The following is a 27,103-nucleotide window of genomic DNA, read 5'->3' on the forward strand; positions in this document are numbered from 1 at the left end:
TGGTAAGTTGTAGCTCCTTTAATTGTGAGTGGAAATTAAAAAATAATACACAATGTATTGTAACCAATTGTATTTAGACATCTCCTAGTATTCCAACCCAGAGATTAACTTGAACTTTTCAATTTTGTGAAGACATGGCAGTGCTGGAGAGGAATCTGGGATGGAAGACTCCTTAACCTCTTCTCCACAAAGTGGAAGGGTGGAAGTTGCTCAAGTCATGCTTAGGTTAACTATGACAGCTGAGGAGCAGAGGGGTGGGAAGTGATGGGACAGGGTGGGTTGTGATGGCAGCACAGAGTACTCTGAAGATTTCTTTATAAGATTTGTGCAATTAGACTTGAACAATTTGAGTTTTAATGACTGGAATTAAAATAAGCTATACCATTTTTCTGAGTACACAAATATCTATGATCCACTTGCAGGTGTTTTTCTACTGTAATTGAGGCCAATTTGAGAAAAATTTTTGTTTGCCAGGTGTCATGCAGCATTTGAGATAAAAGAAAAATGTTTTGATAGTCTAGAGTGAGAGTCAGGATATGTTTAAGCCTGCAAAATACAAATAGGTAGAAATGTGACAATGTGTTTGTTTAATTTGGGCATGCGGATCACTTGTGTTTGGAATGTCATATTTTCCTTTCATTTATTCGTAAGCTACAGCCTACATGTGAACCTATGCACATAATTTGGAAATACTGAGTAGATCAATCTTGTTTGAGTACCTCTGTTAAAACCCAGGAATAATGTATTGATGCAATCCCACACTGTTTCATGGGAGGGCTGTCAGCCCTGCATGGTACACGTGGTGCCATCTGTACTACAAAGAAAGTATCAAGGCACTGAAAAAAGTGTTATGTCGCTCAGTAGTAGTGTTGTAGGGATAGGCACAACATAACGAATGCTAAATTTGTAGTGCTGCTTTCTAGGCTCAATGCAATTGTTTCAGCAAGGTTGGGTTTCCCAATTAGGAAAGAGGGAGGAAAGTAATGTTTTTAAGTAATTTCTGTATTAATGAGAAAAATGAGGCTTATCCAGTTTAATATGTTGGGTGGAATATATTCAAGGGCTTGTTTAGTTGGCTTTTTTTCCCCCCAAAGAAGCACTTTGAGATCTTTTGTATCTTGGTGACAGCGGCTAGTGGATTTCTGTCTGGATTTTAGTGAACATAGCACAAAATTCAACACAGTTGGAATTGGAATTATCACTGACAGTTTTGGTGCAAATTTGAAAAGGAAGGCCAAAGTTTAAAGCAAGTGGCTCTGGAGAATGTACTGTTCTCTTACTCAATCACAAGTCACCCTTAGGGGGACTCTTTTCAAGTAAAGGTCACTGTTGCAGCCTGCAGTCACTCCTTTGAGCAAATAATGCAGTCTATCTCCAATATTAAAGGCACACATTTTAAAAAAAAGTCTTAAAATAGTTTTCAGCAAAGACTTTATTCATCATTATTATTATTATTATTATCATCATCATTGTAACTGACTCCAGAATTACACTTAGATATATCCTTCTGTCTACACAAGAAAGGAAACTGTTCTTACAGACTCAAATTACAGGTAAGAGTTGAGGGATAGTTACCCTGAGCTTCTTGGCGTATTTTAGAGGTGCCACGGGTCTGTTTCTCACATCACACTTTTTGCCGATATGCAAGGCCCTTCAAAATCCCCTTTGGCAAGAACAGACTTTTTACTCTGCATTACATATTCTTCTGCAGAACATCAAGCTGTACATCCCAGCTCCAAGTCAGGAAAAATGTTAAATCCAAAGCTGCTGTGACCACTTCAAGAGAAATGTTACATAATTTGGTGTGAAGCAAAAAAATAAAAGGGAAAATGCTGGCCATATTACAGGTATTATAAAATTAACTAAGTACCTAAATAAGAAGAGAAGAAAAAATATTTTGTCGTTCCAAGAGATTGAGATCAAATGCAAATTAGAAAAAAATTCATGGACTTGCACATGTTTTCTGGTCCAGGATGTTAAAAACCATTAAGAATCAGCACATTTCTCTATTAATTTCAGATTCTAAGTGAATTTCAGAAGTATTAGTTTTCTCTCTGTTATTAAGAGGAAAGATTAATTTAATAAATAATAGACTATGTTCTGCCTTCTCAATTTTAAATATACTTGAAAAGATTATATTATTCTAATTAATTTTATTAGAGAAATGATTCATAGATTCATAAATAGCTAATTAATAATGCAGCACCAGTAGATGGTGCTCAAGAATATATAGCATAACTGGAGGCATGGGTGTATAAAATGTTCTGTTTTGAAATTGAAAATCTTCGGCAAAAATACTAATTTACTTTTGGGAAGTTGATTTCTCATCAATAATGCCACCTTCCAAATTCAATCAAACCTTTTGTTGGTTGACAATTTTCAGGTTGAAGAAGTCAGTGATTTACTTGCTTGTTTGTTTTCATTCTTTGTATAGCTTCTTCTGCAGAGATTTTCACAATAATTCTAAATTCTGCTACTAGCTTTAAGTATTTTGATGTTGTCATTCAATCCAATAAATTCAATAACTGGGCTAGAAGCAGTGAAATTCATGCCATAGGTGACACTAACAGTGTGGCAGAAGGGGTTTGGATCACATGTAAGGCCTGTACAGCATCCTATCACAGAAGGTGGCTCTTGAAGGCTCTTGAGGAAGGTTCAGAAAACCCAGAATATGACTGGTTTTGACAATCTGACTTTAAAAAAATCTCACATAATCTCACAGTATGTAGAGTTCTGTTTAAGTCTCCAAATAAGTTTAATTTCCCCTGCAATACTCATTTGGCTAGTTTAGCTCCATACATTCTTATTTTCCACATAAGCACCTAATTGTTTTCAATCTTAAATTCTTTTCATCTCAACATTATCAAATGATGAGTCCCACAGCATAAATACTAAGTGAAAACCGATGTTCTGTTAGATTTGCTAGCTACTTATTTAATTCAACACATGCATATGTCACTGTATTCTTGTATTAATACAGGGAGGACTGAGATTCTGGCTTACTTCTAGCAGTTATGTCATATTTTTGCCATGACTCTGTTTAAAATCCTTTTAAGATATTCCACTCTGTTTCCACAAAACCCTGCTTCTATAATTCTTGTCACTTTCCTCTTAAACACCCCCTAGTTTTCTGATATCTTTCTAAGATGTAGAAATCTGTGCACAGCAGTTCAGATCAGGCTGCAGCTCTGATTTTTATAACACTGTTTTTCTTTAACATCTCTTCTTGATTCATTTTAATGTCTTGCTTCTTCTGAGAGCTGCTACACTGATCAGAGGTCTTCAGTTTGCCATCCATGTCTATTCTTTTTATCAGTTTCCCTTGAGAAACTTCGTCAAGCAATTTTAAATAAATGACATCTATTGGTTCTCCTTTGACCACTTCAGTAGTTTACTGGTGTGTTGAAAACATTCTAGCAGGTGAGTAAGGCATCATCTTCCTTTGCACAGATCTATCATCTCATGTTCTTGTGGGTGTTTTATTTTGTTATTTTTAATTTGTTAGGTACGGATGTAAGATTTATGAATCTTTGATTCCCTGAATCATTCTGAACTCCTTTTATGATGTATGTGAAACATTGCTATTCTCTAACCTTCCAGTAAAGGAGTTGTTTTTCAATTAGAGATTGCATAGCTCAACTACTTCTTCAGGATTTTCAGTCTTGGTGGCTTCCTGCTTTTCAAATGATTGATTTGTTCCAGCACCTCTTCATCTGATAGTACCTAATTTTTATTACCCAAGAGTAGATATCTCCCTAACATACTCTATTCTGAAGACTGATGCAAATAAATCTTCTGTGCTCCCAGCAATGTCCTTCTCCTCCTTAATTGCTGTCTTTATTCTCTGAACTTCCCAGAGTACATAGTTACTCTTAAAAGTTTCTTGCTTTTGATATATTTAAGGAGGCTCTTATAATTTGTTTTTAAATTTTTAACTTTATGTTTTTATGAGTTACCTTTGCTATCCACTTTTTCCCTTTTTACCTCCTTGCTATTACAGTCTGTGATAATTTCCCTTATTTCCTGAAAGCTGCCTTTTCAGATTATGGCAATTCCCTGCTTAGCTCAAGTGGCATCTCAAATCCTTTCATTTCACTCCACTGGTATGTAACTTACCTTCCTTGTTTATCTCCTCCCCTTCCCCAAACGCACATTTATCAATGGAAATATTCTTGGTTTCAGAAGGAACACAAATGCCACATTTTGACTAACATGCATTCTATTGAACGCCTCTGACCAAAGGTTGTCTTGTGACATTTCTTATATATCTTATATCTTGTTAGATGCGTTTAACCGCATTATTTTAAGACCACTTTACATATTAGTTTGGCTATCCTTAATCCTTGATTTCTTTCTGCTTATTGCAATTGAAGTCTAAAAATATGTCTAAATTCTGCTTTAAAAATTGTGTCCAGTTTATCAAGCTGAGTTTAAGGCTGTCTTATGTCTTCCAAGGTGACACTCATTTCTCAAAATAGTTTTCTTTCAATTATGTGCTGTTTCAAGAACTAATTTCCTATAGTTCTGAGAAGCTATATTTTTAATCTTTTCCATTTACATATCTGATTTGTTTCTAGTTTCATCTAGTTTCATCATTAGTTCGTGTGTTTTCTGGGTTGTATAAAATTTATCATTATCCTGTTTTGTTCCATATTTTTGCTTTTTTTTTTTTCTTTTTCTGTGCTGCACCCTTAGTATCTTAGTTTTGACTTGCATTTTTCAACATCCTGTCTGTGTCCTGGGCTTCCGTTCTCAAGTAAAGCTTTTTTCACTTAGAGTGATTTTTCACACTGGAATTTTATTTTATTATGTACAAAGCAAAATTCCTCACAGAGGTGGTTCATTCTGTTATTCTGGGGCAGTTTACAAAGCATTGTAGGCTTTTTTTAAAATTATTTACTTAAATATTTATCCAGTAATTTTCTTATGTTACTAAACTTCAGTTGTGACAATAGCATAAAGCTTTCTTCTATTGGAAAGGCTTCTATTTCAGTTATTTTGCTTTTAATTTTTAATTTTGCATAAATATTTGAAATTCTTTATTTTTACCAGATGTCATTCTATGGCACATTTCCTGGATTTGTGCTTCTTCGGTTGCATTTTAAATGGATACTCAGAAGTATTTGTATTACCAGTAACACTTTCAGATGACTTGGTGTTCTTTGCCTCTGTTTATTAGGTGTTTGGAAAAAAAAATATAGCCTTTCAATATATGAAATCAATATTTTCAATTCTTTATGTCTTGCATATATAATTGCTGTCATTTGATAACAAACTTGCTGCTGTTTAATGTATGTAAATAGTCTGGTGGTGGGATTCTAACTGGCTGTACTGGTATATGACTGTAAAGTTATGAGAAACTCATTGCAGGCCCTACATGGGGTCTCTATGATAAACTTTAGAAAATTAATTGGAGAATATTTATGCAAAGATCAAAATAAAAATAAGGCCACAGTTTTCATGTTAATTATCTAAATGCACTGAAATCCTCTTTATACTGGGAGGAGTACAAATATTTTAAAAATGTGCTTTCATCTCTGCTGTTATTAATGTCCTCTAAAATATTGCCTAGTCATTAATCAAATTGAACTGTGATAAATACAGAGAAACCCACAAACCCGGTGTCATTTTGGCTTCTTCTGCTAAAAGGAACGAAATTCAGACTTAATACTGAGTCTGTCTTTAATGTTCTTCATTTTGCTTATGTAGGCTAGAGAAGAGTAATTTTATGTACTTTGTGTGTCATTAACATCACTAATCACAAAGGGCAGTGTTAAAAGATGAAGTCTTGTGCAGAGTTTTTCCTTGCAGAAATGGAAATGAAGGACTGATAAACCTGTCTGGAGTTTAACTTTCTGCTGGAAGAGTTTAGTATTTAAAATGGTGGTGGTTTAACCCCACCTGGCAACTAAGCCCCACATAACCACTTGTTCACGCCAGCCTCAATCATGTTGGGGAAAGAATCAGAAGAGTAAAAGTGATAAAACTCATGGCTTGAGATGACAGCAGATAAAGCAAAGTCTGCACACGGAAGGAAGGCAGATCCAGGAATTTGTTCACTGCTTGCCATGGGCCGGCTGGTGTTCAGCGGTGTCCAGCAAAGCAGGGCTCCTTTAGGTGTAATGGTTGCTCAGAAAGATAAATGCCATCACTTCCCTCTCTTCTACTTCCCTCAGCTTTATTTACTGAGCGTGACCCCATATGGTGTGGAATGTCCCTTTGGTCAGTTGGGCTCAGCTGTCCTAGCAGTGTTCCCTCAGTTCCTTGAGCACCCCCAGCCTCCTCTCTGATGGAGTGGGGGGAGGAGCAGGAAAGGGCTTGGCTGTGTACAAGTGCAGCCCATCAATAATGAAAACATTCCTGTGTTAAAAACACTGTTTAAAGCACAAATACAAAACACAGATGAACACTTTATTATTACTATGAATAAAATTAACTCTACCCCAACCAGAACTTGCACAGACATTCACAAATTACACTGCTTGTCCCCTACCAAGTTCATTTGTAATCTGTTTCAAGATGTTGATCAAGATACCTGTACGTTTGAATAAGTTCTTAGTGGAAGACTTGTGTTCAAATTTTTTGAGGGTTTGAAACCTGAAGTTTTTTCTTGTTAGAACTTTCTAAGCCAGCAAAAAGACAGCAGCATTTGTTTAAGGCTAACAGCTTTTGTTATTCCTTTTAGGCCTCATTCAGGGACACACAGTCCACAATGTCTATTCAGCTTGAAACACAGAAAGAATATTCTAAACTAGGATCAGAATCCAAGTGAGTCTTTATTTTCTTGTATCTTTGGTTCTAGTGGGTGGAAGTACAAATGGTATGGTGGCACTGTTACTGCTTTACTGCTGCTGACAAAGTATGGACTGTCCATCTCTTTAAAATAAGGTTTCTGTAGGCTTGATTTGAGAGGGAGATTCAGAACTGTGTATCCTGAATATCTGGAAGCGATAGTTTTAAATTAATTTTGGGAGGTTTTGAGCATACCCTTTGTAGCAGTATCCCCAGTTATCTGGGGCTTTAAGTTGCCCCTCGGTAAGAATGATTTCTTTCTGAGGCACATAGCTCTTCCCAAGAAACTTAGTGTAACAAAAGGCTGCATCCTAGCTCAGGCTTCCAAATTCAATGCTAAAGGAATTGAAGTCTCAGCACAGTCCTCGGCTGCATGCTTGCTTGATCCAAATGTATACACATTTTTAGAAAAAGAAATTAATATGATGAGTTTTTACAGGTGGTATTTTCTCAAATACCCAGTATTCCCATGGAAAGGCGATTCAAGGATTAGCTGAGTTGATCAGAAACTTCACCCTGGGAAAGAAAAAGGGACATGTTATGGGACTATGGTACTACAGAGTCAAGATTAGCAAGGAAAGACAGGCTCCAGCTGAATTATCAATCTCCAGATTGATAATTTACTGTCTAGCAAAAGAACAGCAGGCATCATAAAAAGCTGGAAGGAGTTGTGCTCAAAACAGAAGAGTTGCTCATGCAGCAAGTAACTGACCTTTGAAACTCCTTGCCAAAGGATGTTGTAGATAATAAAGAAATGAATAAAATACAAATTTTTGTGGACTCAAGGGCAAACTGGACCAAACATATGCAAAAGAAATCCAGTAACGGTGGGGGTTGTCAATAATTGTGCAAAATCATATCCACTTCAGGAATGCCCCTGTACTGAAAATAATTAGAGGCTGGTAATGTATTAGGGGAGAATCTTGAGCCTCCTTCAGCATTTATAGTCACTTCTGAAGCAGAATGTGGGGCTGAATAAAACTTTAGGATAGTACAACCATTTCGATCTTCACTCTTACTAGATACTTTACTAGTGATGGAGAGGTAGATTTTCAGGGGTGAAAATCTGATTTTTTTTAATCTGTAGATCCTGGAATCAGTTGGAATTTGGAAGCAAGCACTGAACATTATTGTTCAGAATGTCAGGACATCTATTTCAGTTTTAAAACATTGGCTGAGTGCCCATAATTGCCTTAAGTGAGTGCTCACATTTAAAAAATGGAGGATATAGTCCAGATTCAGATCAAGCTGAGACCCAGGGAGAAAATTCTCAAGGTCTTCTTTCTCTATCTAAACACCATTAGTTTTATAAACACATTGTCTGCAATTCCCTGCATCTTGAAGGAGGAAGAAGCTATGTCCTATTCTAAAATTGTCCAGTATCTAAAATTTAATTGAACGGGCAAGGCTTGTCTTAAGCTAAACAAATGTTTTAGAATTGGGAATAAAAGACATCCTTTATGGTTTTGGAAAAGAATACTTGGGAGAAGAAAAAAATATGCTCTCTAAACCAAATAATTTCTTTGGCTGCATGATGGGCGTCCAGAGTAAATTGTTTCATTTCAGCAGTCTGTTTAAAAGTTTACATACATGTCCAACATACTTTTGACATCATATTGTAAAATTTAATAAAATATCTGAATAAGAAGAAGCCATAGGCATGAATGACAAATGGTACTTACTGATGTGGTGAAGACTTGTCATATGACTGTCAATAAAGTGTTCATGGTCCACAGTTCTTCAAGGAGGTGCCGTGAAGCTCAACTGCTTGAGGAAAACAGATGTGAATGTGTCGCTCAAATTTTAAGAAATGCAGCTTTTTGGATGTGTTTAACTATGTGTTTCAGGTAATTGAATTAGTCTTACGGCATGGAATTTTAGAGGAATAGCTAAGTTTACTTAATATTCTAAAGAAATGTAAAACCCGAGTTAGAGAGCTGTATGTTGGCAGTAGCTCAGCTCATATCAATGGCCTTGTATCAGTGTAAAACATGTGAGAATGGAATCATGCTCTTGATACGTACTCTGGGCTCAAACTGAAGAGTGAGAGGAGAGAAACACATTTATATTACTGAGGGGTAAAATATTCTGTGAAAATGTGGGGTATTACTGTTAGGAGCTGCAGGTGGCTGTCATCATTCTGAAGAGACAGATTTTGACAACACTATACAAAATATGAGAGATTGCAAGAAATGTAGTTCCCAAATTGTCAGGCACAAGAAAAGAGTATTTGGAGGGTGGGTTTTTATTGTTGTTTTTAGAGATGAATAATTATGGGTAAGTGAGTGAGTGAAAGGAAATTACAGAGATGTACTAATTGATATAGCTATCTACCTCTGAATCCAAAAAGGCCAATAAATAAAGGGAATTAACCCAAACACATTGTAGAGCATCTACACCAAATATATTAGACCTACTGCTCAGAGCCATAGGTTTTTGTTTTTCATAAATTCTGGCAATGTTCTCAGTCCTCTCCTGCCAATAATGTCTGACTGCAATGAAATATTTTGCCCCTCTATTTCTCCCTTTCTTTCTCTCTTTTGCCTTTCCCTCTTCCTTCCTGTATGCACACTTGAATCTGTTATTTCACTGTTGTTAGTCAGTGAATCCTAGACCTTTTATTGAAGTGATATAACTAAAAATTTCTGGTGAGTGATTTATTGTTCTATTCTTGCTGAACGTTGCTGACTGTTATCACAGTAAATGTAAGTAGTGTCACTGAAGTCAGCAGATCTATGCTGAATTAATCAGTATGGATTCTGTTCCTGAGAGTCATAATTGATAAAGTCATTTGTGTGCTTGAAACAAGTCATGAATGGATGTGTCAGTATAGGTTCCTTAAAACTGGCTTAACTGTACATTTAATTAATTTTGGAGGGTGTCACCTTCACACAAAGGAACTCAGCTTCAAAATATATTTGGTCTTGGTAAAGGTATTTGTAATGTGATTATTCATAAACTTAGTTTATCAGTATTAGATTTTTGTCTGCTCTTTATATTTTGTGTATTAAATACCAGGCTTTTAAAAATAAGTAGGTTACCATGCAGATTGGAAGCCAACAAATGGATGTAGTTTCAAACACTACACAGTGCTGTACATTCAAAAGTGATGCAGGGTTAAAAAAAATGGCCTGTTTTCAGTAAAATGCTTAGATATGAGCATATTTCTATTTTATACCCATTTTAAATGTGTGAAAGAGATTGAGAAATATTTAATGATGAAACTACTAAAACATGATATTCAAATATACTGACAAGAAGCTGCTCTAATATCTTTTCTTCCTGTCTTTTATATGCCTCCTCTGGTTTCTTGTCTTTGTATATTTAATACAATACTTTCCTCCAATTTGCACAGCCTTGCCTAATCTTTTTTCTTATATAGTTCTTGCACTCATTTTTCTCTCTCAATCATGTATTTCCATGTCTTTCTTCTCTTCTATGAACTCAGTATTTCTTCTCATGCTTCTCTTATTCCTGTGCTACTGGCTTCCTGTAAGCATCTGTATTATTAGACTGTTTTCCATATTCTAATTTTATAATCTATTTTTATTGCTCTTTGAATTTGATTCCCAAAGTATTGTTTCAGCTATTGGAAATACGGAAAAAAATTTCGAGGATATTGTTTATTTAAACAGCAACTTTCATAAGTTACCAAGAACATATGACAGTGAAGAACAGATTCATTCCATGACTGTTCTTACAAGATGGAAGTATTTCTCGGCCTCCTTCTCCCCACTATTCCTCAGATAACTGTCCCATTAGTGGGATATGCATTGGAATCCAATGGATTCCAATTTACCATTCCAAAATACCCAATTTTGGGTGGACTGCTAAAATATAGATGGATGACATCTTCAATGCAGACATGTATATCTGGTCTCCTTATTCCCCTGGTATGGTCAACAAATAGAAACAGGTGATTCTAATAATGTTTTTCATTGAATCTTGCTATGACTGCTAGAAGTAAGTTATCTGATTCCATGCTGATAGCTTTTCTTTTCCCTATTCTAATGTAAATTTCTGAGGTTGTGTGAGATAAACCTTATTTCTGCTATCTCTTATAGTGGGTTGGTAAAGTTAATTCTCCATTTCACTTCCCAGTTTCTTTGGGTATCCCCTTCCCTGAATCTGGTTTTTTTTGTCTAATTTGAATGAAAGTCAGACCTTTTATACAATTTCTCTGCTAGAGACTTGCTATTTGTAACAAGTCATACTGAAGCTGTGCCTTTGAGCCCATCAAGGAAGGTCTCTGATACAAGATCCAGTCCTTCCAGTGTGGGCATGAGGACATATCTTCCCAAGCCCTAGTAAGCAATCATAAGAATGCCCACGTAAATCTCCAAGTCTTTTCCTTCTAGCAGCGTAGTTTTTCTGTCCCTGTTTCCATCTTCACCTTCCACCCTGTATCTTTTGGTTTCCAGTGGCCCTGCACCAAGCTGGACTAGGGCATCACTGCAGCAGTGGGGTCACACTCCCATGCCCTCCTGCAAGATGCTGTCTGCATATCTGAGGGCAGGCTTGTTCTGGCTCCTCCTGCCCCCAGGAAGCAGGCGGGGGGCTGCATGCCAATTTTACACCTGGCAGACACCCAGGGGAGTGCTGAGGCTCAGGAAGGATCTCTGTGTTGCTTCAGTGCTTGCAGCCTCCTCCTCCAGCATGGCAAATGGTACATGGCTGAAAACCACCACCCCAATCCTGTACCTAACTGCTGTCAGCTACAGGCTTGGCACCATGTGGACAAGTCCAGTCTGTGCTCTCGGATCCTCCATGCCTGGAAACAATCTGCCACTGCAGCCCTGCTTGTAAATTACCAAAAATCGAAAGTATGGATAACTGACTATTGATCACATGCTTGGGAGGAGGAATTCTTATGGTTTAAAGTCCTCACAGCATTACTGAATTTAGGAGATATGTGGCACACTTAAAGTCAGGAATTCACATACCTGTTCATATGAAGGTTTCTGATGCCTACCCTAATAATTGTTGTTGAAAGACTAGCAAGAGTCAATGTCTTTTTTACTACTGCTCTGTTAAAGATGATATTCTAGGTTCTCCTTCTCTCTGCTTGTCTTGATTAATGCAGTGCTCTTCTGCCTTTGTCTCCTTTCTTGAGTTATTGTCTTCCAACATGTCTTAACAAGTTTCTTAAAGCTATGAACCCTTTGGGCCAGGGATATGTCTTGTTAGAACTTAAGTGGTGTAGAAGCAATTTTTACCATGCTAGAATAAAATTTAAATATAGATAGGAGATATAATAAGACTGCACTCACATACGTGGCCGTAGTTGGAAATGTCCACTTGAGAGCAGAACAAGGGGCACAGTCTGCAAAGGTCAGGCTCACTAACTATATATCCTATAATTAGTAATAATCTCCCCACTTTAATTGTAACTGATAGAACTTCATGCCATAAATTTTTTTATTGTTGTTGTTTAAAAGGTTTGGTTTGTGATACAATAATAAGTACTTGTCTAAATTGCTTATTTATTAACTCTTTATTAATCTGAATATGCACATTTTCTTCACTCCAATCTTTATTATGCAAAATGCCATTAAGCAATTAACTTTAATATAGTAACTGCTACTAAGTACTTAGAAATAAGGATGTAGGTGGCATGTCTTGTGTGTTACCAACTGGCATTAATTATGAAGTTGAACTTTTGCACTAAAGTCCTACTACCTCTGTAGTTTTAATATAGAAACCATGTCTCTTAGGAAAACGTATTTCTTAAAATGCTTATGTGGATTTTTCTCCCTGTTGTATTTTTGGGCAGAGGATGTCAATTAGGAAACTTGAAAACTGTAGTTGGTGCAGAGAGAAATAGAGGCAAGTTTAATATATAAGAAACCTTAACTGTTTCTATAGGCTCAAAATTAAAGTGATTTTAAAGTTCAGTTATTAATCACATGCATTTTTAACCAATAAAATTGCTAATTCTTCTTCTAGTAGGGGAACCATCCACCAGATCAGAGTCTCATTTAGCCTGGCCTTGAACAATTCCAGGTATGGGGAATCAATCCACATCTCTAGTAAACCAGTTCCAGTGCCTCACCACCCTCCGAGTAAATAATTTCTTCTTAACATCTAATCTGAGCCTGCCTTCTTTCAGTTTAGAAACATTGTCCCTTGTCATGTCACTATCTGCCATATGAAAAGTCACTTTCCCTCCTTTTTGAGCCCCCTCAAGGTACTGGAAAGCTGTAATAAAGCCTCTCCAAAGCCTTTTCTTCTCCATGCTGAACAACTCCAACTCTCTGCCTTTTCTTATAGGAAGGGTGTTCCAGTCCCATCATCAACTTAGTGTCTCTCCTATGGAGTCATTCCAACAGGTCGACGGCTTTCTTTTTCATTTTACAGAAGGCATTTTCCCCATTTTTTATCATCACTTACTGTGTTTTAAGTTAAAACACTTGCTCACTTGCTTTTTATTCCAGCTGGCTGGTAATAAGGTGAACATAAATGTAAAACCTGAGAGTTTGGAGTAATAAGATGACTATGAAACATACACAATTTTTATGTTTCCTGACAAATCAGATGGAGAAATAAGTGAGGAGGGAAATGGGCATGATTGCCTGAAATGAGAATGGAAATGAATTACTTCATAAGTAGTTCACCTAAGTAGGTGTGTCAGAATTATTTTTTTTTGCAACAGCATTTTGCCGTTGACAACATTGCACATTCAGCCCATGACAAAATTCTAATTATTGTCTTGCACTATTTGACTTGACAGTTTCTACTTGACTAAGCTGTAGCAGTGGACAAACAAATTGTTGATCATTGGATTAGTGGAGTTCCTGTAGTAAAGACATAGAAAGCTAAACAGTACAGGTGTCTTTAGTCAAAAGTAAAAGTAAAGGAAATTGTGCTAGTGTATTTTATAGAAACAGTTTATAATGCACCAATGAACACACAAGCATTTTTAAAGAAATTGGTATACTTACGTACAATTAAATTATCTGGAAAGCACTGGAGTAGCAGTCTTGGCAGCTACTAAATATTTACCCAACTCTGATCACAGCAATGTTTGACTTCTTAAGTATTCCCTGCAGCTGCAGATGCCCTGTCTTACTGCAACGTTCTCTTCAGCATTTTTGAATGCAGTGCCAAAGATACCTGTATAGGGCCTATGTACAGGAAAAAGAGGACTTTTCAGAAGACTCTGCACCAGGATTATAGCTATTGGCACCTCTTTCCCTTCCCACTCAAATCAACCAGGCCATGCTCCAGGACAATGCCCAGGTTCTTGTTCCAGACTTTTCCACCCTGAATGTTTCCAATGTTTATGTTTCTATAGCATGGAGAAAAAAAAAATGAAATATTCTTGACTTTGTCTCAGCTTTATGTGTCTTCCATGTAAGATAACTCTAAGGAATGGGAATTGACAAGAATTGTCTTTGGACTGAACAGTATCACAGTTAGTCTGCAGTGTTCTGTATTGACTAGTCAGTTGGTGGATGTGGATTGCATTCTGCCTCAGGAACACATCCCCAGTATGCACTTTTACAGATTTGTCTTGGACCAATGTCAAAGTGAACTTTTGAGAGACCCAACCCTATAATGGGTGAGGAGCCGAGCTACAGGACGCACTGGGAGTTAAAAACCACAAATGCAGGAAAAGAACTTTAAACTCAGGAGAGGGACTTTTATTGCTTGCTTATGTTTTTTTCCTTAAAAAAAGTAGGCATCCCTGTGAAGTTTTATTTTTATATACAAGTCTGAATGGACAAATCATGTCTTGGTTTGCAGCATTACCTTGATGAGCAGATTAGTTATGACATCCTTTGATTGATTTTCTGTAAGCTTAGGGCCATACACCCATTTTACAAACTAATTCAAGGGATTTCTAGTGAGAAACCTGTCTCTTGGTTATATTGACTTTTATCCAATCTTCATCTTCCCTGCTGACTTAGAAGTTAGTGCTCACTCCAGGACTGAAGCTGGATGAGTTGGTGGAGTCCTCTGCATGATGCCTTGAGCAGCTGCTGTGAAGAACCACAGGGCACTGAGAAGCTGAACACTAGATCCCAATAGCCTTTTGTCAGTTCTCTGGCCATGAGCTTCATGAATCACAGTGAAGGTATTTTACTGTACTATATTTCAGATCCCTTGGAAAAAAAAAGAAAATGTACACATTACTGTCTCCTAAACTTACCATGAAGGAATGCCTTCATTTAAATCTTTGCTTCCTACATACCTAGACCCATATATGGATACACACTTCATTCACATTATCAGTCCAGAAAAGGGCTTTCTGCCTCATCATTCTCTTTCTGCCATTCATTCCTCTGCATGGCCTGTGATGTGTCTCTGGATGTCTATAAATTGAGTGGCTTTTTAGTCTTTATTCAAAAGAGACAGTGATGGAAGTAACCACAAGACATTTTGGTGTGTCTTAGTCATGGGAGGGTGGAGGCTGAACTACAGTGTTCAAGAGCTCAGGTGAGATGAATCTATAGTCTGTAGATAAAGCATATCTTCAGTTTCAGACATCACCAGCAACAGGCCTTTGGAAGACAGTGGGAAGGGAAAGGCAAAACTCACCAGCCCAGGTTTCTTCCTCTGTTTCCAGATGGTGTTGAAGATGCTGGTACAAAATTAAACAGTGTCTCCCATGCAGTGATACAGGGTAGATCTCTCAGATATATCCCAGAGCAGGTTTTCACAGGTGTGCTTTGAGAGCTTATGGGAGAGGTATGTCTGAAGACTCCTTGTTTTCTGAGCGGTGGATGTGCTTGGAATATGCTGGCATGACCATGGAGACCTGAACACAACACACCTTATGGGGCTGATTTTTTGGAAGTGGTTAAAGCATACTATCACATAGTCACAGACAGCCCAGGTAATGTACTGTTCTGTATGAAACCCTCTAATGAGCTATAAAACACAATGGACAAGGTTGCTTGAGTAATGAATGTATGTACCCTCTTTCTCTGAGAGGGCTGCCATTCAGTTTGAATTAAGTGTTCTTTTCCCTTATTTTTTCATGCCAGTATTTGGCACATCTCTACCAATGCCAATGTACATGTCACTTTGTTCTCTGTTTTATTTTGTGTAATGATCATCTCTTTCACAGGAATGAGGAATGGAGAGTGAAAGCAATTCACTGAAGTTCAATTTAATGAGGGAGAAAATGTCCAGATACTGTGAATGAAGCAAAATGAAGCAAACTTGCATTATTTTATCCCCCACCCCCTTTTCATTTGAACTGTTTATTTTTAAACAGTTTTTCCTTTTTTTCCATTTTACTCTTCTCTCATGTAATGTATTTATGATACAAAATTGAATAAACATAACATTTTCAACTATAGATTTGAAGAGTTTCAAAAGATGCCCCAGTAACTACATTCCATAGACACAAATATGTTAAATAACTTTGCCAAGTTAACTGAGGAGGGAACAATAATAAAAATGAGAACAGAGAGCCTTTTTCTTACTCTATTCTTCAGTGACAACATGTGGTGCAGAACTATTACAATGGATGCAGAAAAGCTAGGATGTGTTCATAGATGACATTCAGGAAAATTAAAATTATCTGTAATAGAAAGGGAATGAATACCCCGAACTCTTTATACCTTTATGCACATTAAATTTTATTCAATGGGAGTAGTTTCTCACAACTCAATAAAGTTATTCATTTGGTACATAAAATTAAGCATAGATTTAAGTGCCTTCAGGATGAAAGCATTGTGAATAATATTAACATCAGAGTTGTTTTCTGTTTTCTTTCTGAGCCCATACTCTTGACTTTTGATTGTAATTTTTTGCTTTGTTTTTTTTGGGGTTTTTTTGTTTGCTTGTTTTGTTTTGTTATTGCCTGCCCTTCATAAGGAACTATTATAAGGGAATAGTTGCTCCTTGTCTTTTGTAATAGGTGATTGTAATTTGATCTGAAACAGATGAAAACAGTGACTGAGATGAAAAATAAAATGCACTATGAAAATATGGGAAAGTTACAGCATACAGTTAAAACAAGTAAGACATCAAAGCCTTTGCCACTTTCTACATAAAGGATAAGTTTTAGTTTAAGTACACAAACACTTAGCTTTTTTTACAGAGCTCTCACTCATGTCTTTTTGCTAATTTGTCTATTTGTACTACCTTAATATATTTTGCAAGCCATTTTTGAAGGTAAAATTTGATATAACTAAATTTACCTCTGAAAAGATTAAATGTAAGTGGTTTAAAATGGGTAGCTTTAAGGGAACACCATCTGGTACATGGTTATTAAAAAAGCCCATGAAAATATTGCATGACAAAATTAATACACAGCTAAATTAACATAAAAAACCTAAATTAACAAGCCAGTTCAAAATGCTGATTATGATTAATTTTGTATATAAGTTTGCACAATTTTGGATCTCTGTTATGACCCTTGGTAAGATGTAGAAGGGATTTTCGTAGGACACACAATATAGCAGTATTTGAGGGGATTAGTAGTACTTGAGGGGATAAGGACCAGTAGAAGTCACTCAGCATTTTTTTTTCTATCAGGTTACCCTATTAATAAACATCTATAATAATGAAAGAATTGAAAAATTGGATTTTTGAGGAGGTTAAGTGGGATTTTTATAAGCTCACTTTTTTATGAGAGACTTAGAAGTACACTGAAAGTTATGACAGATGTGAAGTTGCTATACATTAATGTTTAATCTAAAATACTGATCAAAATTTCTTGGACATTGCATTTTTGTTGACATTTCATATTATTCTTGCCTTGGTCACTGAAATCCCATTGCTCTATATCTGTGGTGAATTATGAACAGTCTCTGTAGTATTAGGCTGATTAACTTAATAGGAAGCTATGTGCAAAATAAGCAAAAATAAATAAATAAGTAAACAAAGTGCACAATCCATCCCTGTCAGCATTCCCAAGACATTAAGTGAAGGACAGTATTGCAATTTCTTAGTGTCAGCGGTTCTGGTTTTGACAAGGTGCAAACTTTGGTTTGACAGAGATAGTCTTCAAAGCGATACAACAGTTAGCAAATACCCTTATATGTTTTGATTTCTAGGAAATTGAAGGTCAGTTGTTACAAACTGCTTAGGGAGACAAGCTGACAGGAAGATAAAGGGAGAACACTCCGGGAGCCGAAAGATGGAGGCCTTCATCCGTTCTGAGAGCAGCGTGTTCTGGTAGGGAGGCTAAAGGTGTGTGCAATGAGACAGGGAGCTGCTAAGGCAATGCTCATGAAACTAACACAACTTTTTCTTCTTGCATGCCAACTTAACCCACTGTTGTAGCACCAGCACTGTTCAGTGGTTCAGCATTTGGAAAAAGTTCAGTGGTTCAGCATTTGCAAAAGTATTGATGTGATGCTGTATAGGTAAAATCCTAGTAAATGGCTGATAATAGTTTTCAAGGTAAATTTTAATTAACTGGTAAATATTTGATGTGTTCAGAAAACATGACAATGAAACCTAGCTAATAGATGATGCTAGTAATATAGAGAGTGGGAACCACCCTGGAGGACTCAGGGGAGAGTCTCTCAAGGAGACTCAGGGGAGACCTTATTACTCTCTGCAACTCCCTGAAAGGTGGCTGTGTCAGGTGAGAGTTGGTCTCTTTCACCAGGCAGCAGCTGGCAGAACAGGAGGACAAAGCTTTAAGCTGAGCCAAGGGAAATATTGGTTGGATATTAGGAAAATAATTTTTACAGAAAGAATGATAAAGTGTTGGAATGTTTTGCCTGGAGAGGTGGTGGAGTCACCATCCTTGGATGTATTTTACAAAAGACTGGATGTTGCACTCAGTGCCATGATCTAGTTGAGGCGTTTAGGGCATGGGTTGGACTCAATGATCTTGAATGTCTCTTCCAACCTAGTGGTTCTTTGTGTGACACTGTGACTCCAAGCAAATTTGGATATCTGGTGTCGCCTACCCGCATTCCTATTTTTCACTGTGTCTCCCTTACATACAAGTCCTAGCACAGGATGTTTCTCTTCCTTGAGCTCTTCCTTTTTATGGCCATAGGGGCACCATATCACCATAGGGGCAGCCAATGGTGAACTACTTTGGATCTATATTTTAGATGGCTGAAATGAAGTGAGATAAATCATGCCTGAAGTTGATAAGTTCTCTTTCCACAGGCTTCTCTCCTCTCCACTCTGTTTTTCTATCTATCCATATATAATTTCTATATGGACCTAAAACATAGGCTTCACAGGTGTGTGTGTTTGTGTCTGTGTGTGTGTTTATGAACACATATACAAGGACATTTGTCAGATTTTTTAAGGATGTGATTCGGCCTTTAAAAAACAACTCTTACTTGTATGTGCTATATGTCATCTGCGTATATGAGAATTTGAAAATTAAAGAATCGCCTCTGTCCTTTCCACAAAATTTAAAAATTCTGTCAGCAAATGTTTTAACAGTTTGCTAAGCAGCAGCCTTCTCTCTGTTGGGTCCATGGTTAACTGCTCCTCAACTGCTGTAATAAAAATCTGTAGCCACGTCCCAAACTGTTGCAAGTGTTGTGATCAACATACACAGAATTTGCTAGATCTCTTATTAGCTTGGACTGTTCTAAGCCCTATCTTTCCCCCCCACAGCCCAGGTCACAAGTAAAAATATATAGCTTTAAATAAAAATACAGATAAAAACATGAGTAGGAAAATATTTATAGCTCACAGGAAAAAATAAAACTCTTTCCCTTTTCCCCTTGCTCTTATTTTAATTGTTTTAGAGTGGAAACAGGACTGCCTAACCAATTTTGAGGAGGTGAGCACTATTTTTAGGGTATTCTGGTGCCTTCATTGTTGTTATGATTGCACAAAGGTTTAAGAGCAGGAGTGGGGCCCTCTACTTACCACCTGGGCCCCACCTGTTTACACAATGCTATGGTATAGTTACTTTGTTAAAAAAAAAAACCAAAAAACTGTGATCCATAATTTGTTCTGGGGGTAATTTTATAGTCATTTCTGCCTTGTAATTCAAATTCTGAATTATCTTCTGGGCTCGAAGTTAAAAAAAAAACCCAAAAACCAAAAAAATCCAGGTGTGGCTCCAAACTCAGAAGGATTTGGCTACCAGTAGAGTCAGAAGGAGCTGAGAGCCAAGACATCTGCTTTCACATAGGTAAAATCCTGTCTAAGAGGGAGGCATGAGGCTTATAAGTGCTGAAGTAATTGGTAGCTGGAGTCAATGAATTACTTACTCTTACAGAGATGACATGCTCATGTAAGAGACAGAGCTTCTGGGTCCAGGCAGCTGTTGATTTTGAAACTCCACACAAACTTACAGAAGCAATGTGTTTTTCAGTTCTGTAGTTTTAATTATTCTTTCCTACTGGTGGGAGCAGGATGAAAATTCCTGAACTCAATATTCAGAGAGACAAACTATTTCAGGTTTCACAACTTGACCCTGAATTCAGAAAACATCCTACTTTTTGAAATGTGTGATTTCTGGAAAACTCGAGTTCAGTTAATCCTTCCCACCCCATCACCTCCCCATCCCCATTTCTTCAGTGGCTGGGATTCCTCTTTGTCTTTTTTGTTAGAGCTCTGATTTTAGCTGGGGCTCTGGCAATCCTTCCTCTCAGCAGCTTATCTCTAAGGAGGTTACTCATGGTCTCCTCCAGTTCCCTGGGCATGGTGACAGAGTTTGGTCTGCTCACCTGATGCTACTCAGTGTTCACTACCCAGAGCTAGCCAATAGTTTGACTTTTACATAGAAGAGAATAAGTTAAAACAAACAATATAATTGTATTTTCAGCAGGCTGGAGGGTTCCTTAAAGAAACTAGGTCCCATATTTTAGTTACCAGGAACAACAGTTTTAAGTCTTTGAAGTCATTTCAGTCTCTTTTGTTTTTAAAATAGGATATGTTGGATACAATTCAGTGTATTACATGTTAACTTTTAACATAAGCCCTTGAAAGCATCTTTCTTAATACAAACCTGATACATAGACTGTTAACTTTGACAAAATAAGCAAGTGGATCTGGTACACTATACAAAATTGTGGCTGGCTTCTTATTTATTGCATAACGTACTTTTGACCTGCTAAGACCTGATGGCTGCCCAGGGGAGGTGACTTTGTATTCACTGACAAGTTGAAAAGAAACATATTTTTTTCAACAAATTAGTGATTCAGATAATAATTTAGCAAGATTTGCTTATTTGCAGTGTCTGAGGGCTGATCTTACATATTTTTTGTTGTTATTTTGGTTCTAAATGTCGCCTTGCCTTGCCTTGCCTTGCCTCTTACATTTGTTAAAATCAGTGCATACAAATCCTCACAATTAAAGTTTATTTTGAAAACGTTCACAATATTATTTTTTTTTTAAATGTGTACTGCTGAATTAAGTTATTTTATACCACCATATGATTATAATTGGTTATTACATCAGTGATGACCAATACCAAGTGTGTACTACAGGGATGAAAGAGGTTCATCAATGTATTTTTTACCAGGCATTTTACCACATAAAACTTTTGCCTTTATATTTCATCTGAGATTTTGAATTGTTACAATTAGGAGATGCATAATGATTCAGCAGTACACTTTACCAGTTCTGCCTATTACTGTCCTACTCATATACACACAACTCATGCTGTCTTACTCTGTTCTGGAAAATAAAGAGAATGTTAATAAATTTTAGAGAATAACTTAAACTAAATTTTGTTAGAATTATTTATTGATCTAGGATTTTGAAACATCTTTATGGCAAATATCCATATTATTTCTGTTACAGATGAACAAATTGCATTCATGGTTCAGTGTGATCCATTCATTGGTTCATGGATCCCAAAGTCCTCAGGCAGTGTGACAAATCCACATAATTTCCCTGAATGCTAGGTTGTGCATGTTTTGTATCTGATTAAGTTGAAAGATGTGTTAAAGAAACATGGAAAAATCCTCATGTATAAAAATCCTCAGACAGCTCCCAATAGCTACATATCTCAGAAATCTCTGGAGCATTTTGTTATTCAAAGCAAAATTGGCAGTAATTTACACTCAATAAATTGGTTCCAGATCTGCCTGTTTCAGATGCTATCACAAGGACATGATTTTATGTGAGATTCCCTTACCTTTTGTCAAAGTGTGTTCTTTTTAAGAAATTTGCCATGGTAAATGCAGATGATAAAGAGACTCCCTTGCCTTGCAGAGCATGAAAGAATGTAATGGATCAATAGTTCATATACAAGCTATGTTCTGATCAAATAAAATCATCCTTTTTTCCCAAAGTTTTTTGAAAAAGAAGGTTCTGGATTCATGCAAAAATCATGGCATATATAATTCATAATGCATTAATTAAGCCTCCATTTGCTACAAACCACACAGTCTTTGCAGAGAGGTACAATAAGTTTTGATTTGTAACCAAAGAAAAGTGAAAAGCCCTGTAGCAGTCAGGCCTTGGCTCTGAAGAACTAGTCCTTTGTATAGTTTTAGGTTCATTGCTGTTTAACAGCTTTGCCAAATAATAGTTCGTTACAAAACTGATTAATTTGGTTCAGGATTTTTTTTCTAAGGCAGCTGTGAAGAAAGACAGCTTATCTGCCTGCAAGTTGTAAATTCATAGAAAAAAGTAGTTTAAAAAATAACAACAGCAATTATAATTAAGTATGAAAATGTGAAATTAAGAAAATGAAAATTTAGACTGAAAGACAAATAGTTTTCTCATGGTAACATCACTTAGACTTGAAACTTTCAAACAAAAATATTTGAAACATTGAAACAAATAAAAGGAAAAAAAATCACTGTCAAGCACTGAGAAAAGGATAATTTAAATAATGTAATAATTCTTTTATGTTTTGAACTTACCAGCTCTGTGATTATGAATGGCTGTAATTTTAGGAGAAGAAGGAAAATGTGCTTTGTTCAGATGATAGTGGTACTTTGTTGGTTGCCTGAATGGGTCTGAGAGAGAAATCCTGTTGTGAAGTTGCTCATATCTCTATACATTCTATTATTTGAAGGAAAAACTACTTTCAGTGGACATGCATTGAAGAGGTTCATAGACACCCATTGCTTGACTCCAGTTTAAGTTTCAGTTGCAGGATGAGGTCAACAACATCATGTACCTCTGATACAAGCGTACTTTGTGACTTGAAATCAATGAGTATTGGAAGCAGAAAACATCTCGCCTGTTCTTATCTCTTTCTATAAAGGAAAGCATCAGATAGCTGATAAAGGTAGTGTTTTTACTATTTCTGTCAGTTTGGTGCCACTTAAGAAAATTCTGGTGTTCCTATTGCTTTGTGAGTTTAATTGACTGTAATACCTCCATCTTTCACCTTTACTACTTGCCTTGTTTTTTTGTTTTTTGTTTTTTTTAATTTCAGGAAAACTTGAGAATATCTAAGATTCCACTGTATTCTTGGATCACAGTATTTATGTACCCTGTTTCCTTAATCTAGGGAAAAATAAATGAAATTTGCACTTTTTTTTGTAGTTACTGGCAAAGATATGTTTGTAGAAGCTTTTTCTCTTCTTCTATCAAAACATGTTGCTAAGACTTACTGCTAGAGTATAATATTATTGCTCTTTTTTTCACTTGAAAAATATTTATTTGTAGGTATTTGTCCTTTTGTTCATATTACAGCACTGCAGCTAGACCTTTAAGTGTTGACATGATGCTTTATGGTGCTCCTTAGAAGTACATCAATTCTATTAGACAAATCATCGTGTAAGACCCCTTCATCTGAAAGAAAACTGATCCTATATGATTCTTTATATGTTTACATAGGCTATCCATAGCTGTCTGAAGATATCAGGTGGAGAAACAGTCCAAATGTAAGACATTCTCCATTCCATGCTCATGTAAAATATAAGAATTATGCCTATTTACATGGTACTAATTTAATTTTTATTTGGGATGTTTTGTGAAAATTATGAATTAACTCTTTCATGGTCAAAAATGCATTTATATGCAGGTATTTATTGTTTTTCTTGCTATAAATAAATAAATAAATAGATAAATAAATAAATAACACAGAAACCCAAGTTCTTAACCAAAACATTAAAATAGTAGTGAAGCATTTGTTCCCTGAAATAAATCATAATAAATTTGCACTCTTGTTCTGAAGTGCCAAAGATTCTATATAGACTGATAAGGAAATAAAACTAAATACTGGAACTTCTGAATACTGAAAAAGAAACTGTTTCAAAATAGCATGCAAATATGTTCAGTTGATGAAACTTTTGGTGCACCATGTCTGATTATTCCATCATACAACTAATTTTACAGATTCTTCTGGACACATTGAAAAGAACTACTGTTTTCTAACTTTACATATTGATATTATTCTTCCCCTACAGAAAAAATCCAGGCTTTCTTTAAACAAGGTAGTGAGTTGGCAAGGCTCTGGTAGTGGGAAGATACAGGAATGACTCCTGTGAGAAGCTGCTAGAGGTTTTCTCCATGTCAAATAGAGCCAACGCCAGCCAGATCAAATATGAACCCATCACTGTTCAAGGCCAAAGCCCATCAGCAAACGTGGGAGCACTTTTGGGGGAGTGTATTTAAGACAGGGATAGAAGTTATTCCTTTGGAGCATTTGCAGCCAGTGAGAGGAGTGAGAATATGTGAAGGGAACAGCTCTGCGGACACCAAGGTCAGTGCAGAAGGAGGGGCAGGAGGTGCTCCAGGTGCTGAGATTCCCCTGCATCCCCTGGTGCAGCCCATGGTGAGGCAGCTGTGCCCCTGCAGCCCATGGAGGGACACAGGGATGCAGAGATCCACTTGCAGCCCTTGGAGGAGATCCATTCCAGAGCAGGTGGATGCCCAACAGATGCTGGGATCCATGGAAAACCCATGCTGGAGCAGGCTCCTGGCAGCACCTGTGGAGCCCATGAAAGGGGAGCCCATGCTGGAGCAAGTTTGCTGGCAGGACTTGTGACCCTCCAGTGGACCCACACTGGAGCAGGCTGTGCCTGAAGGACTGTATCTGGTGGAAGGGACACAGACTGGAGCAGTTTGTGAATAACTGCAGCCCACAGTTTCAGAATTCAAAAAGGATTCATATTGAAGAAGTTCACTGACTGTCTCCCATAGGAGAAACCTCACAATGGCGGAGGTGAAGACTGTGAGGAGTTCTTCAGAGGAGAAAGGAGAGGCAGAGACAATGTGTGATGAATTGACTGCAATCTCCGTTCCTTGAGAAGTCAGGAGTAAAGTTGAATTTAAGAAGGGACAGGTGGGGAGAATGTGTTTTAAGATTTGGTTTTATTCCTCAGTACCCTGCTCTAACATGACTGGTAATAAATTAATTTCCTCAAGTCAAATCTGTTTTGCCCATGACAGTAACTGCTGAGTGATCTCTTCCTACCCTTACCTGTGAGGCTCTTTTAATTTTTTTCTCCCGTGTTCGGTTGAGGAAGGGGAACGATAAGAATGGCTTGGATGGCTACATGGCATCCAGCCAGGGTCTGCGCACCACAGACACTCATTTATAGGATCTTGTGGTATGGCCTTGCAGTCAGCAGCAAAGAAGCAGTTTAAATATTGCTGCATTTCCATTAGTATGAGGTGTTACACCTTCTTAGCTCTTGCATCTTGAGACCTTTTAAGTAATAATGTTGACTTCTTGATACAGTGTAGCAAAATTTCTCATGAGCTCTTGTAGGAGGGAATCATGTTTTTATTTTAAATTCATACTCATACGCATATTCTCATAAATAGTAGAGCATGTGTTTGTCTAGATGGTCTGTCCAACCTTCAAGGATAAACAGGCAGGTACTGAGGTGGCCTGGCCAGGATTCCTTGTGATGCCATGGAGGGTAGTGAGCATACTGAGTCATACTATGGCTTTCAGCTTTTTCTTATACTGCAGCTATGATAGTTTTTGATATGTTTTTATAACACATAGGAGCTGACCTCAATTAGATTTTTTATTCTGACAATGATTTTATTCTTTCTGAGCCTTCTCAACCTTTACACATCATTTTGATTAGCTTTCATTTCTCTCTGTGCCTTTGTGTACCTTTTGTCTCTCTTTGTACCTTTGTCCATCCTGTTCAGGGTGTAGGCTGTCCTTAATTTTCTTCTCTTTAATTTTATTCCCCTTAGTACACTGCATGTACCAGCACAGAGATATTCCTAATTTTCTTATTTAGGTGTCATAAACACTTGGTTTTTTACATCCCTCTTTTGCTGTTTCAACATCTAGACTTCCAATACCCTTCAATTCTCCAGTATCATTTCTGTTGCAATTCTGGCTGGGGGGACATGACGACACGAGGACCTGAGATTTAACATGGCCAAGTGACAGGTCCTGCACTTTGGCTACAACAATCCCATGCAGCACTACAGGTTGGGACAAGAGTGACTGGAAAGAGGCCTGGTGGAAAAGGACCTGGGGCTGCTGGTTGACAGCAGCTGAACATGAGCCAGCGTGTGCCTAGTGGCCAGGAAGGCCAATGGCATCCTGGTCTCTGTCAGCAACAGTGTGCTCTGGTTGTCCCTCTGTACTTGGCACTGGTGACACCACAAATCCTGTGTCCAGTTCCAGGCCCCTCACAGCATGAAAGATACTGAGGGGTTGGAACAAGTCCAGAGAAGAGCAGCAGAGTCAGTGAATTTTCTAGAGGGTAAGTCCTATGAGGAGTGACTGAGGGATCTGGGATTGTTTATCCAGGATGAAAGGAGGCTTGGGGGAGGGACCTTATTGTTCTCTACTGAAAGGATTACCTAAAATTAACTACCTAGAAGGAGGGTGTAGCTGGGGAGGGAGTTAGTCTCTTTTCCCAAGCAATAAGTGACAGTACATAGCCTCAAGCTGAGCCAGGGAAGGTCCAGGCTGGACAAATTTCTTCACAGAAATTGTGAAACAATGGAATGGGCTGCCCAGGGAGATGGTGGAGTCACCATGCCTGGAGGTGTTTAGGAAACAAATGGCATTGCATTTAGTGCTATGGGCTAGTTGGCAAGTTGGTGATCAGTTAAAGGTTGGATGTGATGATCTCAGAGGTCTCTTCAACCTAAATGATTTTGTGATTCTGTGCCATTTCAGGACCATCTTTGTAACTGCACTGTGTGTTTCAGCTGAGATTTTAAAACTGTACTGCAGGCAATAGAGTCCACCACTGTCTGAAGCCAAAGCCCTGTTCCTTTCATTAGAGAAGGACTAGCAGAAGAAGGAGGTGAGCATTTAAGGAGTTTTAGTGCAATATTGCAAAAAGCAGGAAAATTATACACAGAAAAAAAATCCAGGATGATTGCTGGATTTTTTAAAAGAAACAGGGTTTGCAAGTTCATTGGTTCCCTGAAAAGAATTTTGGTGATTGGCAGTCTAGGCTAAATGGGCACAAAAAGGACCCTTTTCACTGACCCATTGATTTTTTCATGTTTTTACATGTCATGGAAATCAGGA

The 27,103-nt window shown here is 37.4% G+C and overlaps 1 long non-coding RNA gene across 6 annotated transcripts; it reads left to right on the plus strand.

Moving 5' to 3' along the window:
- Positions 1–248: 248 nt before the first annotated feature.
- LOC107202265 lies at positions 249–24,373 on the plus strand. 6 transcript variants are annotated; one of them, XR_001520599.2, is made up of 5 exons: positions 249–1,847; positions 6,686–6,768; positions 8,529–22,924; positions 23,335–23,525; positions 24,051–24,373. It is a non-coding gene; the product is annotated as an uncharacterized LOC107202265 (long non-coding RNA). The 6 variants fall into 6 exon arrangements; XR_002001585.2 differs by having other exon boundaries at positions 8,529–17,940; positions 22,709–23,525; XR_002001589.2 differs by having other exon boundaries at positions 8,529–17,925; positions 22,709–23,525.
- Positions 24,374–27,103: the final 2,730 nt, after the last annotated feature.

Source organism: Parus major, chromosome 3 (assembly GCF_001522545.3).
Source record: "Parus major isolate Abel chromosome 3, Parus_major1.1, whole genome shotgun sequence".
NCBI lineage: Eukaryota > Metazoa > Chordata > Aves > Passeriformes > Paridae > Parus > Parus major.